We start from the raw sequence: 19,291 nt of genomic DNA, 5'->3' as shown, positions 1-19,291 counted from the left end.
GTAAAGTGGAGACTTCGTTACCCTACTTCAGAGGTCTCCACAAGTCCTACGGTAACCGACGAAGGCTCAACAATCATTCCAGGAGAAAGCTGAAGGTATGTGCCATAAGCATATGTAATTTTATTATTCTAGGACTAATAACTGATTTTTGGCAAATATTTTTTGAGAGTCTGTCGGAGCCCAAATAACCCCGCGGCACACGCAAGTAATTGGTAAACAAGCCCGCGGTGTAGGGGTTAACCGCGGGTGTCATTCCAGAATGACATCGACAAAACTGGACCAAACCGCGGGTGTCATTCTGGAATGTTCGTGAATATTTTGAACACCGCGCGTTTTTCCTGTGCGCAATTTGTCTCACGCAAGAGTAGCTGTTGAGTTCTTTCATGCCAGTCATCCCACACCTCCCTCCTCCCACCCCGAGGGGGACCCCCCCCACCCCAGCCCTGACATGCATCACTCAGTATCTGTCCAGCTCTGTGCATGATAATGGTGCTCCATCCTGACTCATCGTCACTCGCTTCCTCCTCAGAAATTATTAGTGCTAGTGTGCCTTCGACCTCTACACCGAGGAAGGAACTGCCGACGGCGAGGCAGAAGGGGTTGAGCACTCCAGAAATTAGGACAAAGCTGGATAAAACTGTAAGTACAACTCTGGATTGTGGCAGTGAGAGTGATACACTTACAGTAAGTAGTAGTGACGATTTTGCAGTGATTGTTGGTGAACCCTTTAGCATTGACAGTGACAGTGATGAAAGTGAATGTGTAGTTTCCCCCCCACCGCCCCCAACTTACTCTGGGAAAGGGAAGGCGCCTATGGGGAAAATTGATGTTGCACGTGGGAAGGGAGTGAAGCGTAAACTTACGTCTCCTACACCAGGCCCTAGCAAGCATTTCCCACCACTTTCCCGTTCCCCTAGCCCTATTGCCCTCACATCTTCATCTTCTGCCATGCCCTCTCCTCAGTCTACATCATCTGAGGAATATGAATTCCCAGAGCCTGCACAGCGAGGGAAGGCAGGCCGTGCAGGCCGTGCAGGCAGGGTAAGCAGGGCAGGCCGGCCTAGAACAAAGGGGATGCGTGGCAGTTGGAGGGCAAAGCTGGGTGATAAGCGAGGTGATAAGCGGGGAAGAAAGGGTCAGATTTCACCACACACCAGGTCAGTAACCCCCCCGCCTGCCAACGCCCAGCTCCCTCACCCTCACCACCCCCCCCACTCACCACCCCCGCACTCACCCCCCTCCCGCTCGCCTCCTGCCTCACCTACTGCCTCACCCATTGCCTCACCCATTGCCTCCACCTCAGCTCCTTCTCACGGGGAAACGAGTGCAATGCGACCTGCCACTTCCACTGAACCACGCACCGGGAAAGTGGATGCATTTGTTTGGTCTGACGGTGCTGATTTTCAGCCACACAATCCGCCGTTTGACATGACAAATGCGGGAATACAGCCTGCCTTTCCATGCAACGAAGGAGATGATTTTGTTGACTACTTCCTGGCCTTCATGGATGACGAAATCGTGCAGTTTGTCAGCGATGAGACCAATAGGTATGCAGCTCAGTGTGCAGCAGAAGGGCTGGGACCTATTGGCTCACCAAAGCAAGTGTCGTGGTTGCCTGTCGGGATCAGAGAGCTGTATGTGTTCTTTGCACTTATGTTCTTGATGCCCCATATCAAGAGACATGAGTTGGAGGAGTACTGGCTGGTGGATGACATTACTTCTATCCCAACATTCGGGAAGTACATGTCACGAGATCGGTTCCGACAGCTGCTAGGATACCTGCACTTCGCTGACAATGGAAACCCGTCCCAAACTGACCCTTTGTGGAAAGTGAGGGATTTTCTCAACAGGATTAGGGATCGATTTATGCGATTTTTCCGTCCTATGCAAAAAGTCGTCATAGATGAATCCCTGGTATTGTTCAGAGGACGTCTCAAATTCATGCAGTACATCCCCAGCAAACGCCACTGCTTTGGGATAAAGTTCTTTGTGCTGTGTGACTGTGAGACAGGGTATATCTTTGATTTCGTGATCTACTCTGCAAGCACAATGGACGTGGACAGGAAAGACCCCCTTGGCTTCTCTGGCTCCGTTGTAAAAGTGCTGATGGAGAGGTATTTTGGTGGGAATCATGTGCTGTACACAGACAATTATTACACAGCACCGAAACTCTCCAAATACCTGGCTGAACACGGCATTGGCACTGTTGGCACTGTACGGAGCTATAGGAAAGAGTGGCCAAGTTTCCCAGACGCATCATCCTCATCCAAGGGAGATGTGCACCTGAAGAAGTCAGACAAGCTTCTGGCGATCAGGTGGCATGACAAGAAGGTCGTGAATATGATCAGCACCATCCACAAGGGGGAACTGCAGAGAACTGGAAAGGTCAGCTATAGGACGGGAGAGCCAATCATGAAGCCCGATGCCGTCATTAACTACAATGTCAACATGAGACTTGTTGATAAGTCTGATATGATGATTGGCGAAATAGACTGTCTCAGGAGAAACACCCGATGGTACAGGAAGGCTTGCCTGCACATGCTCAATATGTGCATGCTCAACGCCTTCCTTCTCTACAAGACACAAGTCGGGGGCATAAGGCAACCATCCCTGAGACAGTTCTCCAAGACTGTCGTGCAGCAGCTGCTTGCACGATTTGGTCAGGTGACGGCATTGATCCCGAGGCGACACTCTGACACACAACCTGACCATCTTGAGTGCCGCAATTACATGAGCCAGCACCAGCTTGTGAAATTGCCCCTTACCCCAGGCGGCAGGTTGTCACAGGGCCGCTGCAGAGTATGTCATAACACCACACGGAGGCCTCAGACGAGAAAAATGAGCACACACCAGTGCCAGGAATGCCAAGTTGCTCTCTGTGTGACTCCGTGCTTTGCCGAGTACCACTCTCTGAGTAAATACTGAAAGTGACAGTGATATCCAGTGATGTGACAGTGACGTGCTTTACCAATAATTGTATAATGGATAATGTAGTAATAAGGAATATTTTGCCTAGAAAACAATGTAAATATTGGCCAGTATAATAAGTGATATTGTAATAAGAGAATCTGCGGCACTGCTGTGATTCTGTGATGCGACGGTGACATGCTTTACCAATAATTGTATAATATAGTAATAAGAGATATTTTACCTAGAAAATTATGTAAATATGGCCAGTATATAAGTGATATGGTAATAAGAAAATCTGCGGCACTTGTGTAATTCTGTGATGCGACAGTGACGCAATATAGTAATAAATGCAGTGTAAATATAATGTATATTGCCCAGATTATATGTAAAATAGTAATAGAAGTTAGAAATAATGAAAACATCGCCACTAACCAAACGTCAGTGAGCGTGTGATGCCACAGTGAAGTGCAGGCAATTACAGTGCCTTTTACCTACCTCAGTGAACACAGAGTGGGTGTTTATCGTATGTGCAGTGTTCATATATGTTTATAGTACTATTATCAAAGAGTGGTTGGCATTTGGTACCGGTGTGTGTGGCGTAAAATAGTGATTTTACACCCCTCACTTCTAACGGCACTGCCCGTCCTGTGAAAGTCAACAAAGTCATGAAACCTACATCAATGGAAAGCTGAAGGTTAGTATTTTCTAACGGTACCTTATTTTTTTTCTCTAGCTTTATTCTGTGCAGAGTTATTAAGGTTTAAAGGTTTGTTTACATTTGGCTGAAACCCCCGCGGGAGAGGACAGTCAGGGCAAAACAATGCCCGTGGTTAAAGGGTTAACTAAACTCTTAAGTCTAGGAAAACGAAAAGAAAATACTGGTCAAGGTAGTGTATCACCAAGGAAGGGTGGTAGCCTGGAGAACTGTAGTCTAGCGGAGTCTGGGTGCTAGATGACCTCTCTCACTCTCACTACTGGAGCACAGAACCTCACTCCGTCGCGACAGACAGAAGACTGAATTCAAATACGATGTATGGGGTAATGCACAGGCCACCTGGAAGAAGGCGTGGCCAACGGTTGAGGCAAGCAGGGGCGAATAATATAGAAACAATAATATCGCTCAGTAGAGCACTTAATGACGTGCATTAGAACGGTCACTTTTGAAACAGTGACGAATGTTTTGAAAAAAGTATACTATCGAAATGGAGAGAGAAGCGGTTAACTGAACGATACACAGTGAGTTTTCCACTAATAGTTTGTGGTTTCTCACAAAAGGAAAATGTCGCGAATTTGATTCATGACATTACGCCCGTACAAAATGAAATTTTTTCCTTATGGGAAAAAATTTGTGGATATATATATATATATATATATATATATATATATATATATATATACACATCCTAACTCAGTCACACAAGATTCACACTGTGGTGTGTGTGCTATCCTGCTACAGGAGAAAATCACTATTGCCAATGAGCATAAAAACCTCATATTTACGTTAATAGAGGCAAGCTTGAGGGAAAAAATTCCGTGACGACGGTGAAAATCCTGTACTCAGGTCAAACTGAGCGAAAGTTCGCTACATTTACACTGATAACTAATTGTTGTGTAGCGTGGTGTATGTGATACACTGTGTAGGTGTGACAGTTATAGTGTAACTGTACCTATGTGTAAAATGACACAGTAAATATTAATAATATGGCGACAATGAAAGCAGAAGAGAAGAGGCGGCAGCGTGCGGCAGACGATCAGCTGGCACACACAGCAAAACTGCTACATCCATCGCTGTACCTGCAAAATCAATTAAGGTGGAGCATCAAAAGTGTCAATGAGACAAAAATTCTTATTACATTACAAATACTCTCTCTGCCTAGCAATCAGTACATGCTACGAAAGGTACACTCTAGCTGAAAAATACGACTGACAGCCTAACCTTCGTACATTCGAGGTTGCCATTAATTTATTAGATACATTATTAACCATAAAACATAGTCGTAAGGGTTCTTAGCGGGGAAGCTCTAACCTGGCATGCACCTCACTCAACATGCAGCGCAGCCAGCCAGCATGTGAGGGTACAGCATCTTGACAACATCCCATCACCCAGTTTAGGGGGAGCTCTGACCTGGCGTCCACCTCGCTCAACATGCGGCGCAGCCGGCCAGCATGAGAGGGAACAGCACCCTAACAACATCCCATCACCCAGTTTAGGGGGAGCTCTAACCTGGCGTCCACCTCACTCAACATGCAGTGCAGCAGGCCAGCATACGAGAGAACAGCACCTTAACTAACTCTACGTTTACGATTAATGACAGGAAGCTGAGAATCGCTATGCAATCTCGGGCAGGTCACGTTTTAACACCCACCGTGGGTGTGAACACTCGTGTGGATATTATGCAACGTTCCACAAGGTAATTCATACACAGCCTTGGACTGTCTCTGCAGGATTCTCGAACTTCCCCCTTAACTTATGGTACACATGTATGTACAGGCCCTGGACATACTGTGTCCTGTGGGGCCAACGGGCGAGACGTTCACAATTACTAGTAGGCCTACACTTTTAACTTGGAACCAGGCTGGTCCTTGGATTACTCAAATCTCTGAGGACGCCTATCTTACGGAACCCAGCATACAACAGTTGCCCGTGTTAGTCAGCAGTTAGCAGGCGAGACATGAGGTCTGCACCTACGTTATCACTTCCCTTGATGTATCTCACAACAAGGTTAAACTGCTGTAAATACAGTGTCCAACATGTCAACCTTGCATTAGCCGTCTTGGTCGTGCTAAGACTAGTGAGTGGCATATGATCAGTTTCCAGAGTGAATGGTGCCCCAAACAAATAATAATAATATTTTTTAACACCAACAACCACAGCCAAGAGTTCCTTCTCAACAGTACTGTAATTCCTCTCAGCGGGTTTTAACCTACGGCTGTGGTATGCCACTGGGAAGATTCCACCTTCCGATTCCTGCATCAATACGGCACCTACTCCATCTTGTGAAGCATCAGTGTGCAATATGAAAGGTTTATTGGAATCAGGCAACTGCAAGATAGGCTCCATGCATAGCATATTCTTGAGGGTGGCAAAAGATCTCTCTTGCGCTTCTCCCCATCCGATGGTGTTTGGAGCATGTTTCCATAGCGTCTCGTACAACGGCTGAGCAATGAGGGCAAAGTTGTGGACAAAACTTCTATAATACCCCACTAGGCCGAGGAATACCCTAACCTGTTTCTTGGTCACGGGTCTTGGGGCTTCCTTAACCTTTCTAATCTTATCACCCTGACACCTGCAGTGATTGTTGCCAACGATATGTCCGAGGAACTCCACCTCACTGTGCGCAGTTTTACACTTGGTAGGCTTCACAGTCATGTTGAAACTCTGGAGTCTACTGAAAACAACTTCCAAGAGTCTGAGGTGCTCCTCCAACATGGCAGAATGAATGAGAACATCGTCAACGAACATTTCTACTCCTACGATACCATGGAGCACTTGTCTCATGGCACGATTAAATACTGCTGGGGAATTGGTAAGTCCAAACGGTAGGACTTTATACTGGTACAAGCCCCTAGGAGTAGCAAAGGCAGTGAACTAACGACTCTCAGGATGAAGGGAAATCTGGAAGAATCCCTTCGCCAAATCGAGCTTCGTAAAATATCGTGACCCTGCCAGCTTGGAGAAGATGGCAATGTGGTCACCCATTGGCTCAGCATCCACTTTGGTGATTGCATTTAGCCTCCTATAGTCGCCACAAATCCTGACTCCACCATCTTTCTTGCGAACTACTACCATTGGACTGCAGTAAGGAGATGAGGACTTTTCAGTAATACCTGCAATCTCAATGTCGGCAATTTCGTTGTCTACTGCGCCCAGTAGTCGCATGGGAATCGGATATGGCTTAACCTTTACGGGAGTATCGCTGGTCAACTCAATCTTATGACACTCAACCTTTGCAAGTCTAGGTTGGTCTGAGAACACATCAGCATACTGACAGAGCAGTGACCTTAAGGCATTTTGGTCTCCTACTGATAAATCAAGGTAAATTAGGACATCTCCGACAGTCTCCTCCTGGTGAGACTGAACGGTTAAGGGCTCGTCATCATGGTCATCAGCTGGGATCACCCAGCTGCCCCAGTTCCTTCCAGTGGCTGGTCACTGTCATCAGCCACTCGTAGGCCAGCCTCCTTGGGGTTTGACTCATGATAAGCCTTCAACATGTTAACGTGGAACCTCTTATGAAGATTCCCCATCTGAATTATGTAGTTGAGGTCTGAAATGCGCTCTACTACATCAAATGGACCCTTCCACTGCGCCAACAACTTGTTCTGGGCAGTGGGGAGTAACACCAGGCACTTATCGCCTGGACTAAACTTTCGAAGTTTTGCCTTCTTATCATAATAGGCTTTCTGAAATTCGCACGCCTTGATCAATTCTTCCTTAGCTAACTCGCATGTCGACTGGAGGCGGTCAGCTAGATCAAAGACATAGGTGTAGGTGGTCTTGACTTCAGGGTCAGGTTCTTCATCGTCCCACAACTCGCGAAGGACTTGAAGTGGTCCACGGACCAACCTTCCATGCACCAGTTCAAAGGGTGAGAACTTCAAGGAGTGCTGTGGGGCTTCTCGATAAGCAAACAGAAGAGGAGCAATGGACCGCGGCCATTCCTTTGGCTGTTCGGTGGTCATGCACCTCAACATCTTCTTGAGAGTCCCAATGAACCTCTCACACAACCCGTTACACATGGGATGATACGGCGTTGTCCGTAAACCTCGGATGGACAGCAACCTGAATGCTTCGTTCATCATTGCTGAAGTGAACTGCGAACCCCGACCTCCGTAGGGATACCTACACGACAGAACACTTCAATTAATGCCTCAGCAACAGTGACGGCCTCTATATTCTTAAGGGCCACGGCTTCAGGCTACCGTGTGCTGAAATCAACAATAGCGAGGATATACTTTGATCCACCACTAGCCCTAGGGGAGATTGGCCCAACTATGTCAACTGCTACTTTCTCGAACAGTTCAGAGATTATGGGCATTGGTTTCAATGGCGCAGGACAGACATGTCCCCGGTCAGTGGTACGCTGACATACATCGCAGGAATGTACGAGCCTCGTTATTTCCCGTCCCATTCCTGGCCAGAAAAAGTAAGCTTGGATGCGGTCAGAGGTCTTCTTTTGACCCATGTGACCTCCCATCGCAGAACAATGACCTAATTCAAGCACTGCTCGGCGATACTTTGCAGGAACGACAAACTGCAGTCGAACCTCACCCTGGGGTGTCTGTGACTCACGGTACAGCCGTCCTCACTTACGAAGGAACCTGGCTTGTCCTCCCCGTGAATACTTAATCACTTTACCCTCCAGCTTCTTAAGCACTGAGGCAAGTGTTGAGTCAGCCTTTTGCTCTTGGACAACATCTTGACTACGAATCAGATCTTGCAGCATTGCGACGGTCAACGGAGTGACGCGATTTGGAGCCTTGGGCATGGCTCGTGTTACCGCAGCAGCCGAAGTATGAGTAGCAACATCTATGGCACAACTACTTTTGACGCCAGGTATGTTGCCTATAATGAGGTCAAATAAAGGTTCTGGCATGACAACTGCAGCTGTCAGGCCAGTGAAAAATGGAGACACCACCTGGTTATGTGCCTCAGGGAACAATCTCACTGATCCATCAATAAGTCTAACTTGGATCTGTCGACCTGTATACTCATCAGGCCGAACTAAACTCTGCTTAACAACCTGAGGAACCATTATCCCTCAGAACATTTACAGAAACACCTCCCACAAACCCTGGCTGAACAAGAAAGGCAGTGTTGCTGATGGAAGGGTCTGAGGAGGTAGCAGCCAGTCATTCATGAGACTGCGGAACAACCGATGCAGCAAACATAGCGCCCTGAGAACTAGGTGTCTGAGGAGTCGTACTCACCATCTGAGGAGGTGGAGCATTGACCACCTGTGGAGGAGAGTTCATGATCGGAGGGGGACTCGTGAACTGTTGGGTAAGTACCTGTACTGGTAGAGATGGTACCACCGTGTGCTTGTCGTGGAATGAAGGCTGCGTTTGCCTCCTGCCTCCGATACACTGATTGACCTGACTGAGGGTTACGTGGCTTGTCCTTGTATTGCTGCTGCTGCTTGGGGAACTGCTGCTGGTTGGGGTGCTTGTTGTACGCTTCCAAGCAGGCTGCTGTATATTTTGCCCCTAGTCCTTCTGCTGTTTGCTTGGACCTTGGCCATTACTCTGAGAACGGCCTTGGTGCTGGGATTCAGTCTGAGACGGCTTCCCAGACTTGGCAGTATCTTTTCTGCTGTTCCAGGTGTTTTGCTTACGAGTTTGATACCCATATGCAGTGAAATATGCATCAGCCTTTTCCACCATTTGGCTGGCATCTTTCACCTGGCAGATCTTAAGCTGTGCTATGAGCTCAGCAGGCCACGACCTCTCTAGCTGTGTACACAGCATAAGGTCAATTATCCCCTCACGCATGGAAGGAGTTTCATCTTGCTCCATCCACTCACCTAAGTAAGCAGTGAGATCGTCGAGGAACTGAACAGCTGGCTCCTTGTCTTGGAGACGAGCTCGCATGAACTGAACTTTGGCGTCGTCTACTGTGAGACCATACAACTTAATGAGTGCAGCTTTCATCATCTCATATGTGAGATTGTCTCCACGAATTCTGTGGAGAATATCGAGGGCAGGGCCCTCAAATAAACTAAGAAATTGGAGCTGCTTAGCTGCCTCATCCAGTTGATACGTGTCTGCTATGTCCTCAAAACGAGCTATGTACGGCTCGATTCGCTCGCCTTCCTTGTATGAAGGAAGCTTGATGCGTGGGGTCGCCAGGACGTGTGTAGGGAGGACGCTCGTGGAGCTTGGGCCAACTGCACCAGATGTGCCTGAAGCCAAGGAATCTCGCTTGAGCTTCAGCACTTCAAGTTCATGTTTTTCTCGTGCCTCACGTTCGGCACATTCATGTTCACGTTGTTCCCGCTCGTGTTCACACTCTCTTTCACGTTGTTGACGCTCTCTTTCACGTTGTTCGCACTCGCATTCATGTTGTTCGCGCTCATATTCGCGTTCTTCGCGCTCACGTTCATGTTGTTCACACTCGTATTCGCGCTCTTTTTCACTCTGCTCTTGCTCATATGCACGCTCTCTTTCACGTTGTTCACGCTGTTTTCGCTCGTATTCGCGCTGAATCTTACACTCTGCTCTTGCTCATATGCACGCTCTCTTTCACGTTGTTCACGCTGTTTTCGCTCGTATTCGCGCTGAATCTTACACTCTTCACAGGCATCATTCTTGCGCTGTTGCTCCTGATTATGCCGTGAGAGTATGTATGCTTTAATTTCAGTTGGGTCTGTAAGACCCATATCTTTGGTTTCCTGTAAAAATACGGTGGTAGCCATGTCGCTAATTTACTAAGCAAGCCGAAACTGAGTACTGACTGCTGCTTCGAAAACGAATGCTAATAACACAAGTAAAGAATACAGACACAAGCTAGTGGTGACCAGTCTTATCTACTTAACTGGCAAAGAATAAAGCAAAAATGCAAATGACTGGGAAGACTCAATAATTAACGCAATAGGTACGGCGACTTCCCAGGAGCGAATAAAATCGTCTGGCGTTACCAAGAATAAAGTACTAAATAGAGTTAAGGACTCTATGGATTAATAAAGCAGAAATTCACTTGCTAAACTAACGGTAAACACCAGTAAGCTTATGCCTATAAACTTTAATGATAAATACCTAAATATGAACGAGTGAGTATTATCTCGTGAATAGCTTTAGAGCTAAGAGTTAATATCCTGGAATGAAGTCGCCAATTGTCACGGGGTTTTTAAATTAAATACAATTATTAAAAGATAATTCTCAATAATACTGAAGAGCAGAGACAATGAATTGTCTTGCTAAATCAAGCAATGATTACTTTATGGCGGCCCGCTTCGCCGACTCTCCCAGAACGAGAATTTACAAACTTTCTCAACAGTACACAGCAGAGACTAATTACTCACAATTGCTGTTTATTAGTACTGTTAGCCTCTGGAGAAAGTGACTTCACCCCTGACAATAAATAACTAATACTATTAATAATATCGGTTCTTGCTGAGCGTTAACTCCTAGAAGGCACAACGGATTTTAAGCTTAACACAACAAGACTGGCCTAAGTACCAGTTATGAATAGCAAAGCGTTTATGCAAGCTAGGAGCTATATGGGAAATAAGCTTAAGTATGGAGAAATGAAACATGAGTTTACATTACATTAAGCTCAAAGAAAAAGAACTGTTAAATTTATTGATTACAAAGAAATAAATTTAACGTTACATTTCAAAATGAATTCAAAATAATGAGATCGCCCTCACTCACTCACTCAAAAGCTAAATTCTTACGCCTAGGAAAAAAAACATGCGGTGCAGCCGGCAGGCATGTGAGGAAACAGCACACTTAACTAAACTCTTAAGTTTAGGAAAACGAAAAGAAAATACTGGTCAATGTAGTGTATCACCAAGGAAGGGTGGGAGCCTGGAGAACTGTAGTCTAGTGGAGTCTGGGTGCTAGATGACCTCTCTCACTCTCACTACTGGAGCACAGAACCTCAATCCGTCGCGACAGACAAAAGACTGAATTCAAATACGATGTATGGGGTAATGCACAGGCCACCCGGAAGAAGGCGTGGCCAATGGTTGAGGCAAGCAGGGGCGAACAATATAGAAACAATAACATCACTCAGTAGAGCACTTAATGACGTGCATTAGAACGGTCACTTTTGAAACAGTGACGAATGTTTTGAAAAAAGTATACTATCGAAATGGAGAGAGAAGCGGTTAACTGAACGATACACAGTGAGTTTTCCACTAATAGTTCGTGGTTTCTCACAAAAGGAAAATGTCGCGAATTTGATTCGTGACAATATATATACATATGGATGGATGGGGTGATGAGAGAAGGAATAAGACGAGTAATGGAGAGGAGTATTGCGTTGGTAATGTATGGTGATGGATGGCATATCTCGAATTTGTTGTATGCTGATGATGCAGTACTACTTGCAAATACCAGACAAGAACTTAGTAGACTAGTGCAGAGTTTTGCTAATGTCTGTGGGCGTCGTGCCTTGAATGTAAATGTAGAAATAGGTAAAGTGATGGTTACTGAGAGACAAAGTGACTCCCAGTGCGATGTTACAGTGAATGGAGAGACTGGAATTGATGAGAGAGTTCAAATACCTGGGTACAGTGACGGAAAAGAGAGGAAAATGTGCAAAACAAGTGGAAAGTAGAGCGACACGAAGGAAAGTAGCCGGTGCAATGAAGGCCTTGATAAGAAACAGAGGCCTGAATGATGCAGCTGCACGAGGCTTACATGAGGGAGTGTTAGTGCCAACTTTAACATATGGATGTGAGACTATGGTGTATCATGAAAATGAAAAGTCAAGAGTGAGGGTAGTGGAGATGGGACTGCTGAGGAATATATGTGGGGTTACAGAGAATGGACAGGATACAAAATAATGTGATTCGTGAAAGATGTGGGGTGAGAAAGTCTGTGGACACAAGAATCGAAGAGAGTGTACTGAGATGGTATGGTCATGTGGAGAGAATGGGTGACAATAGAATGGTGAAAAAGTTATAACTGAGTGAATTTGAAGGAGGGAGGAGGGGACGCAGGCCAAAAAGGTGGAGGGATATGGTGGATAAGTGTGTGAAAAGAGAGGTTTGGAAGTCGGAGAGGCTAGGGGACTGACAAAGGATCTAGTTGGCTGGATGAGTATTGTGAGAAGAAGTGCGTGATCAGGGATTTGGCACCCCTTTTTAACCTGACAGCGTCCGGATTGAGTCTATCGGATACTTTTATGTGAAGCTACAGGGAGTGGTGAATGTTTCTGGCGTATGAGATAGAGCCAGGATTCCGGGGGCTTGAATGGTGAGCGAATGCAGGCGTGGCCCATTGGATTGGGCAAATTTGGGCTTTCTGGACATTGCTACTCCTCAACGTGCCCTACGGTGGAAAAGGGAGTCCGGATGATGATGATGATGACTATTATTTATGCCTGCCACTCCCAGGATAATTCTATTCACCATTAAGGGCTTTGGAGGTCTCATAACACCTGTTTTTATCGACTTGTTTTGCATATCACACCTCAGTATCTTGTTGTCTGTTATGAATACATGTAGCCGTTTGGTGTAGACTCCACTGAATTCCACAGCTGACCTCCAAATATACCCATGGCTAGTCTCTGCTGCCACGTGCCGCCGAGATTGGTGGTGACGAGCTCGTGAAACAGGAGCAAGGTAGCTTGCAGGTGAATCAGAATAAACTGGAACAGGTGTGTTTCTCCCTATTTATTATGTCACAGAAAGTATAGTGGTGACAATAGAGGACAACGGAATAGAGCATCTTCCTCAGACGGAAGCTAAGAGTATTCTGTTGCTTCTCACTGCCCAGCCCCTGAGAACTAGGACAGATCAGCGATATTTAGAGATGCCAAATCTCTCGACGTATAAAGATACGTACATGAGTAGGTGTAAGTTACAACTTACATCATACATCTCAATAAGGCAGTATTAACTGTATATAATGTATTAACACATATATATATTTCCCAAGACTTAAACATATGCAGAATCTATTTCCTTCTCTCACCTTCCTTCACTCTCACTGTGTAAGTCCGAAAATCCTAGCGTTCGCATGTCTGGCCTCTTGTCTCTTCGCACACCACACTTAGAGTGAAGTTGTACTTGGGTCTTTATCTCAACACTATAATACGTGCCAATTTAATATGAATAAACACATCCATATATATAACATGTAGAAATAGCGTGAGACATAACCATTGTGGAAGTGATGACTAGGACCAGAACAGGAAAACTACTGTATGTTGATATTAAAACAATAAGAATCACATAAAAAAAATTAACTGATAAATGGTAATATAGAAAAAAAAAAACGCTAAGGAAGATTTAATGTGAAATCCCGTATACCCGCGGCCTAGCAAAACAAAGCCGTGCTTATAGCGCGTATACCACACAAAACACGGGCCTTTGTAGTAGCAGTACTAGTAGTTGTAACAGTTGTCGTAATAGCTGTAACGACAGGATCATTTGAAATGTGAACCCTCTGGACTGCAGACTTAAATGACCAACCCTCTGCAGTCCACCATCATTATTTCGAGGGAGGAAGGAAGCTAAGGGACGACTGTATAACCAGGTAAAAGAGCAGAACGATAATGTCGGTGACACCACGTAAAGGCGTCCGTCTCCACCACATGGACCTTAGTACTCTTAGTAAATTCCTTTTCACGTCATTATTCCGTTTTGATCTGGAATTCCAAAAACAACGCTGTACAGTTAAGAAGGGACCTCCCGTGTGGAATTTGTTTATCTAACAATAATTAACTTTTCCTTTTTTTTTTTACGTGGCCTTCTTCGGACGATTTAGTTAAGCTAAGAGAGGATTTACCACCATTTAATGTTTCATTACTCTCTCTCTCTCTCTCTCTCTCTCTCTTTCACACACACACACACACACACACACACACACACACACACACACACACACACACACACACACACACACACACACATTCTTTGATTGTAGTCTGGCTTCCTACACACGACATTTCTTTGGTCAGGAACAACATTGCACAGAGCAATTTCTCCCCCTGGATTCTGCTGACTTGCTCTCCCGTTCATTCTTGCTACCTTTAGACTGTTGTGTTCACCCTAGGAGAGGTTTCTGGAATTACTGGGATTATATATAGCCTTGATACATGCCTTCAGTGTACGTTGCCTTTACTAAGCTGAATAAAATCGTCTGGTAACAGCAAGTTTGAATTAAAAAATAACGTCACACGAATTCAAATATCGCCCTCTTCCTTCACTCTTCTTAATCACTCTGGATACGATTGATCGATTTTATTCAGCGTAGAAACGACCATCCTAAGGAGAAGGATGAATTTCTCTCTCTCTCTCTCTCTCTCTCTCTCTCTCTCTCTCTCTCTCTCTCTCTCTCTCTCTCTCTCCAAACCTATATCTATCTATCTGTCCAACTACGTATCTATCTATCGTCCGTCCAGTTTATTTTGAGTACCGGTACATCTGAAACAATTTATTCAGTTCAGGAAGACCCATCGTAGCGAGCCAGCTAGGTTACTCCCACCTCTGCCTCAGTTCATCCATTTTATTCTGAAGAACTTGACACAGTGTTATTCATTTAAGAACCATCGCAACCAGTGAGTTACTCCATTTTTTTCTATAACTCTTCTATATATTTTTTTTTAAACTCAGTTCAGATATCTTTATTTAGGTGTGGAAGGACTGTCGTAATGAATCTGTTAACAGCCTAACTCTTTCACCCTCCCAGTCCATTCTCATTTTTCCCTGCCCTTTCTTTCTCTGTCATCGCTTCTGTGTCTCATTATTATTGTTTTTTCTGTCCTTGGTTCACCTCTCCTTTCTTCCCCACTTTCTCTCTCTGTCTCCTTCTTTTCACTCTATCAATATATTTCTTTCCTTCCGCACTCTCCTCCTCTCCGTCTCCCTGTGTTCCTTCAACTTTCTCGCCACAGTATCTCCTCTCCATATCTGTCCCTCCTCCTTCTCATCTCCTTACATTTCCACCTCTCTAGTTTGTCTCCCGTTTTCTCTCACTTTTTTGCTCGATGCCTCCTCAAGTTCGTTCTTTTATTTCCCTACAGTTTTTACCCACCACTTTCCCTGAATCTTGCCTCCCCCCTCTCTCTCTCTCTCTCTCTCTCTCTCTCTCTCTCTCTCTCTCCCTTTTCTTTTTTTTTTCCTTATTCTGAGTCTACACTTACCGACTCCCACTCCCTCCCCCAACCCCCCACCTCTTTTCATACCTTCATGTTCTCTATTGCTCACTCCCTCCCTTTCCTCAGTGTCTACTTTCCATCCCTCTCTCCCTCTCACTCCACGCCCCTTTCTACCTTCCTCTCATCTCTTCCTCCCCCCCCCCACCTTTCCTCTGTCTCTACCTGTCAATTCCCCTCTCACATCCTCCACTTCTTTTTCTACCTTTCCTTTCTCTCTATTCCTCTCCCTTTCCACCTATTTTAACAAGTAATTCACCCCTCTTCCTTCTTCCCTATCTTCCTCTCATTTACTGCTTCATCCCTCCCTTTCCGTCTTTTTTTCCCATCAGCTCCATGTCTAATTTCTTCAACCTCCTTTTCTGCCATCCTCTCCTCTCTTTCTCCTCTTCCTTTCCTCCCATCCTATTTACTAACCCCCACCCTCTCTACCTTCCATCTCTTTTATCCACCTTCTGCTCTCTTTTCCGTCTTCCTCTTCCTTCGCCTCTACTTAGCAACCCTATCCCCTTTATCCTCTCCGCGTGTTTTTCTACCTTTCCCTCCTCTCCTTCCACCTCCTTCATCCTCTTACCCTTCCTCTCCACTTGCCAGTTATCCTCTTTACTCCCTTGTAGAATGTTTTCTCTCGTTCCCGGCTTCCTCGAGTACCTCTCGTCCATTGATTAGTGTGATTTTATTATGTTGCTGTAATTATTGTATCCCGTGCACCATTCCTCTCAATCGGTAGAGAGTTGGTCTGCAGTCCTAACGGTCCCGGGTTCAAATCCCGCTGGGGCAGGGAACAGTTTAAGGATTTGAATTTCATTAAAATCAGACTTTACTGATCTACCAGAAGACCCGCCGACATGTCGTAAAAATACCCCCGCTAATACCAATACACCAGTCCTGTATGAGACAGCCCCAGCATGTATTCAGTATGGACGGTGGGTGTTAGCGCCGAAGTGGTGACATGTAGAGATGTATGGTATGTAGGAGAACTACTGGGCCTTGAAAGCAGGCTGTGAAGCCTATGCCCAGAGTAGGTAACATAAAAAAAAAAAAAAAAAAAAACTTTAACTTGGTTCTTCTTCGTCCTTTCGTAATTTATTTTCATGCTGTTCAGTGGTAGAAAAAGACAGTGATATGACTTGCATCCATGCCATAGCACTTTGAGTACTAGCGTCATACTCTAGAGATCGCTTCGTTGCCATTCGTTTATAAAGGCTCCAGCATGCTTGTATGCGTCGGCCTTTGTCACCAAATGGCGGCTCTCCATGCTGGTCGATCTCTGGCAGCTATTGATATATCTCAGCATTCAACATGAAGATATGGCGGTTTTTATGCAGGTTGTAGTTATAAGGGTATAATGTGTTTGTTTTCAATATTTTCAGTGCCTTATTTAAGCTTTCGTTTTTGTGGTAAGTGTCTTGTAATTTATCGTTACTATTATATTATTTACTTCTTAACCATTCCATTACAATGACGACTTTTGTGTTTTATTTTGTAGTCTCTTGAAGATTTGACTCAGGTTATATTTCTAGTGGTAGCGTGCCACACTGATCCTCAGCGCCAGTGTGTTCATGCATGCTTGTAACTTTGTTGTTTAATTGCCTGTTGATACTTGATGATAATCAGGGACTAGTGTACTCTGTTCTCTGTTACTGCATGGCGAAGACATGTACTTCACGGATCAAGGTATACTTCTGATGCTTTATCGATAGAGTAGCAATTTTGGGAAAAAGCACACTGTAGTAAAATAGAGTAATTTAGTTTAATGGCCAGAACCTAGATCTCGTAATTTAAGAATCGACCCTTTGAGTATCACTGTCAGTGGGCTTTATCTCTCACTAACTGAGCCAGGTATGACAGTTTAACTCTGCACTCACGATAGTCCTGTGGAAAAGAGCAACTCAGTTGACTTTGAAGGGTCATGGATGTGTGATAATATGAGGAATGGAATTCGAGGAAACTAAATAAGATAAACTGGATCATAATGGAAACTTTGAATTATGAAGGGAAGTGAACACTTTTTTCTCAGCTTATCAATAACGGGACAAAAACGGAATAAGTATCCCATAAATATATGTGAAGGGAATTTTTAAGTAACGGAAATTGAAGTTTTTACTCCGGAGTCAAAGCTTCGAAACCTGTTTTAATATTTGCATGTTTCGAGGCTCATTCCACTGGACATTCTGTTAACAGGTGTACCTACGTTTGTCATATCTCATTTTATTTCCAGATGCTGCCCGAAGCAGGTACAGTTTCGATGATAATGATGATGATGATGATGATACCTTTTAAAAGCTTACTGTTACGTAAGACAGTGATGGAAAGCCTGTGGTATTCTGTACCCATCCTCTTTCCCACTACAACCAAACAGTTTCAGTTGATTTTATCAAGAGCATTTTTTAAGAGTTATAGGTCAAATAGTGAGTTCCAAATGTATTAAGGAACTGTAGATCATGAGTCAGGGTTAAAGGAGTTGGTCGAATTTGGACCAAGTAAAATAAAATTCCATAATTTTCATCAACATTAGACCAAACATTGGGACAAGGATGAGAGTGAGGCAAACAATATGGGACTCAATTTTCAGAGCAATCAATCAAAAATTAACGCCACAGGGCAGACCAAAGTTCGACCCATGTGTTTTTGTGGGAATAAAATAACTAAACAATTTCAAACATATTCGGACCATACCTGGTGAAAGAGTAGAAGATAAGCCAAGGGATTTGCCTACTGGTTTTGAGAACAATATGTTAAAAGTTACACGGAAAATTCAACTTGAACAGTTTCAGTACGATTTAGACCAAACTTGTTAAGAGGCTTAGAAAAAGGGCGGGATAAAAAGATTTGATATTGAGAACAATAAGTAAAACGTTAAAGTCACAGGGCAAGGTCAACTAAAAAACTTTGATTCTTTTTTGACACAAGTTTGCTGCAAATGTTAGGCGAGATAAGAACGGATAGATTCAATTTTTAGAGCAATAAGTCATGGGACAAGGTCACATGGCAAGGTTAAAGTTTGACCCGTGTGACTGTGTGTGATAAAATAACTACCGTAATAGAGTTTTCATCAAATTTGGATCAAACACGGTGGGTGTATTGGCGATCGCCCATAGGGTTGACCTACAGTATTTATTTTTTTTATAACATTAGATCCTAAGTCAAGTCACATGACATTACATGAAAGGTCAACTTAACCAGCTTTTATCCGATATAGGCCGAGCAGTGTGGAAGGGTTCAGGTTAAGGCAAGGATGAGGATATTCGATTTTCAAAACATAGTTGAGTTTCACAGAGAAAGGTCAGAAGTCAAGGTCACATGGCAAATTCAACCTGAATACTTTTGTCTGATCCGGACCAATCATAATGGAGGGGTTAAGGAAAGGGTAAACGTGAAGTTAATTCGACACTGATAACAGCCAGTTGGAGATTATGGTCACAGGTGAAGTGTAGTCAGGTCCAGCGCTATAAAAAGGGAGGGTAGGTGATTTCGAGCAGAAATGCCACAACTTTGAATTCTTTCTGACTCATTACTAAACTTATCCAAAATTATTATAAAATCCCTCAT

Source organism: Coenobita brevimanus, chromosome 5 (assembly GCF_032717465.1).
Source record: "Coenobita brevimanus isolate Jiangsu-jjx chromosome 5, ASM3271746v2, whole genome shotgun sequence".
Lineage (NCBI taxonomy): Eukaryota > Metazoa > Arthropoda > Malacostraca > Decapoda > Coenobitidae > Coenobita > Coenobita brevimanus.
This window is presented reverse-complemented; position numbering follows the sequence as displayed.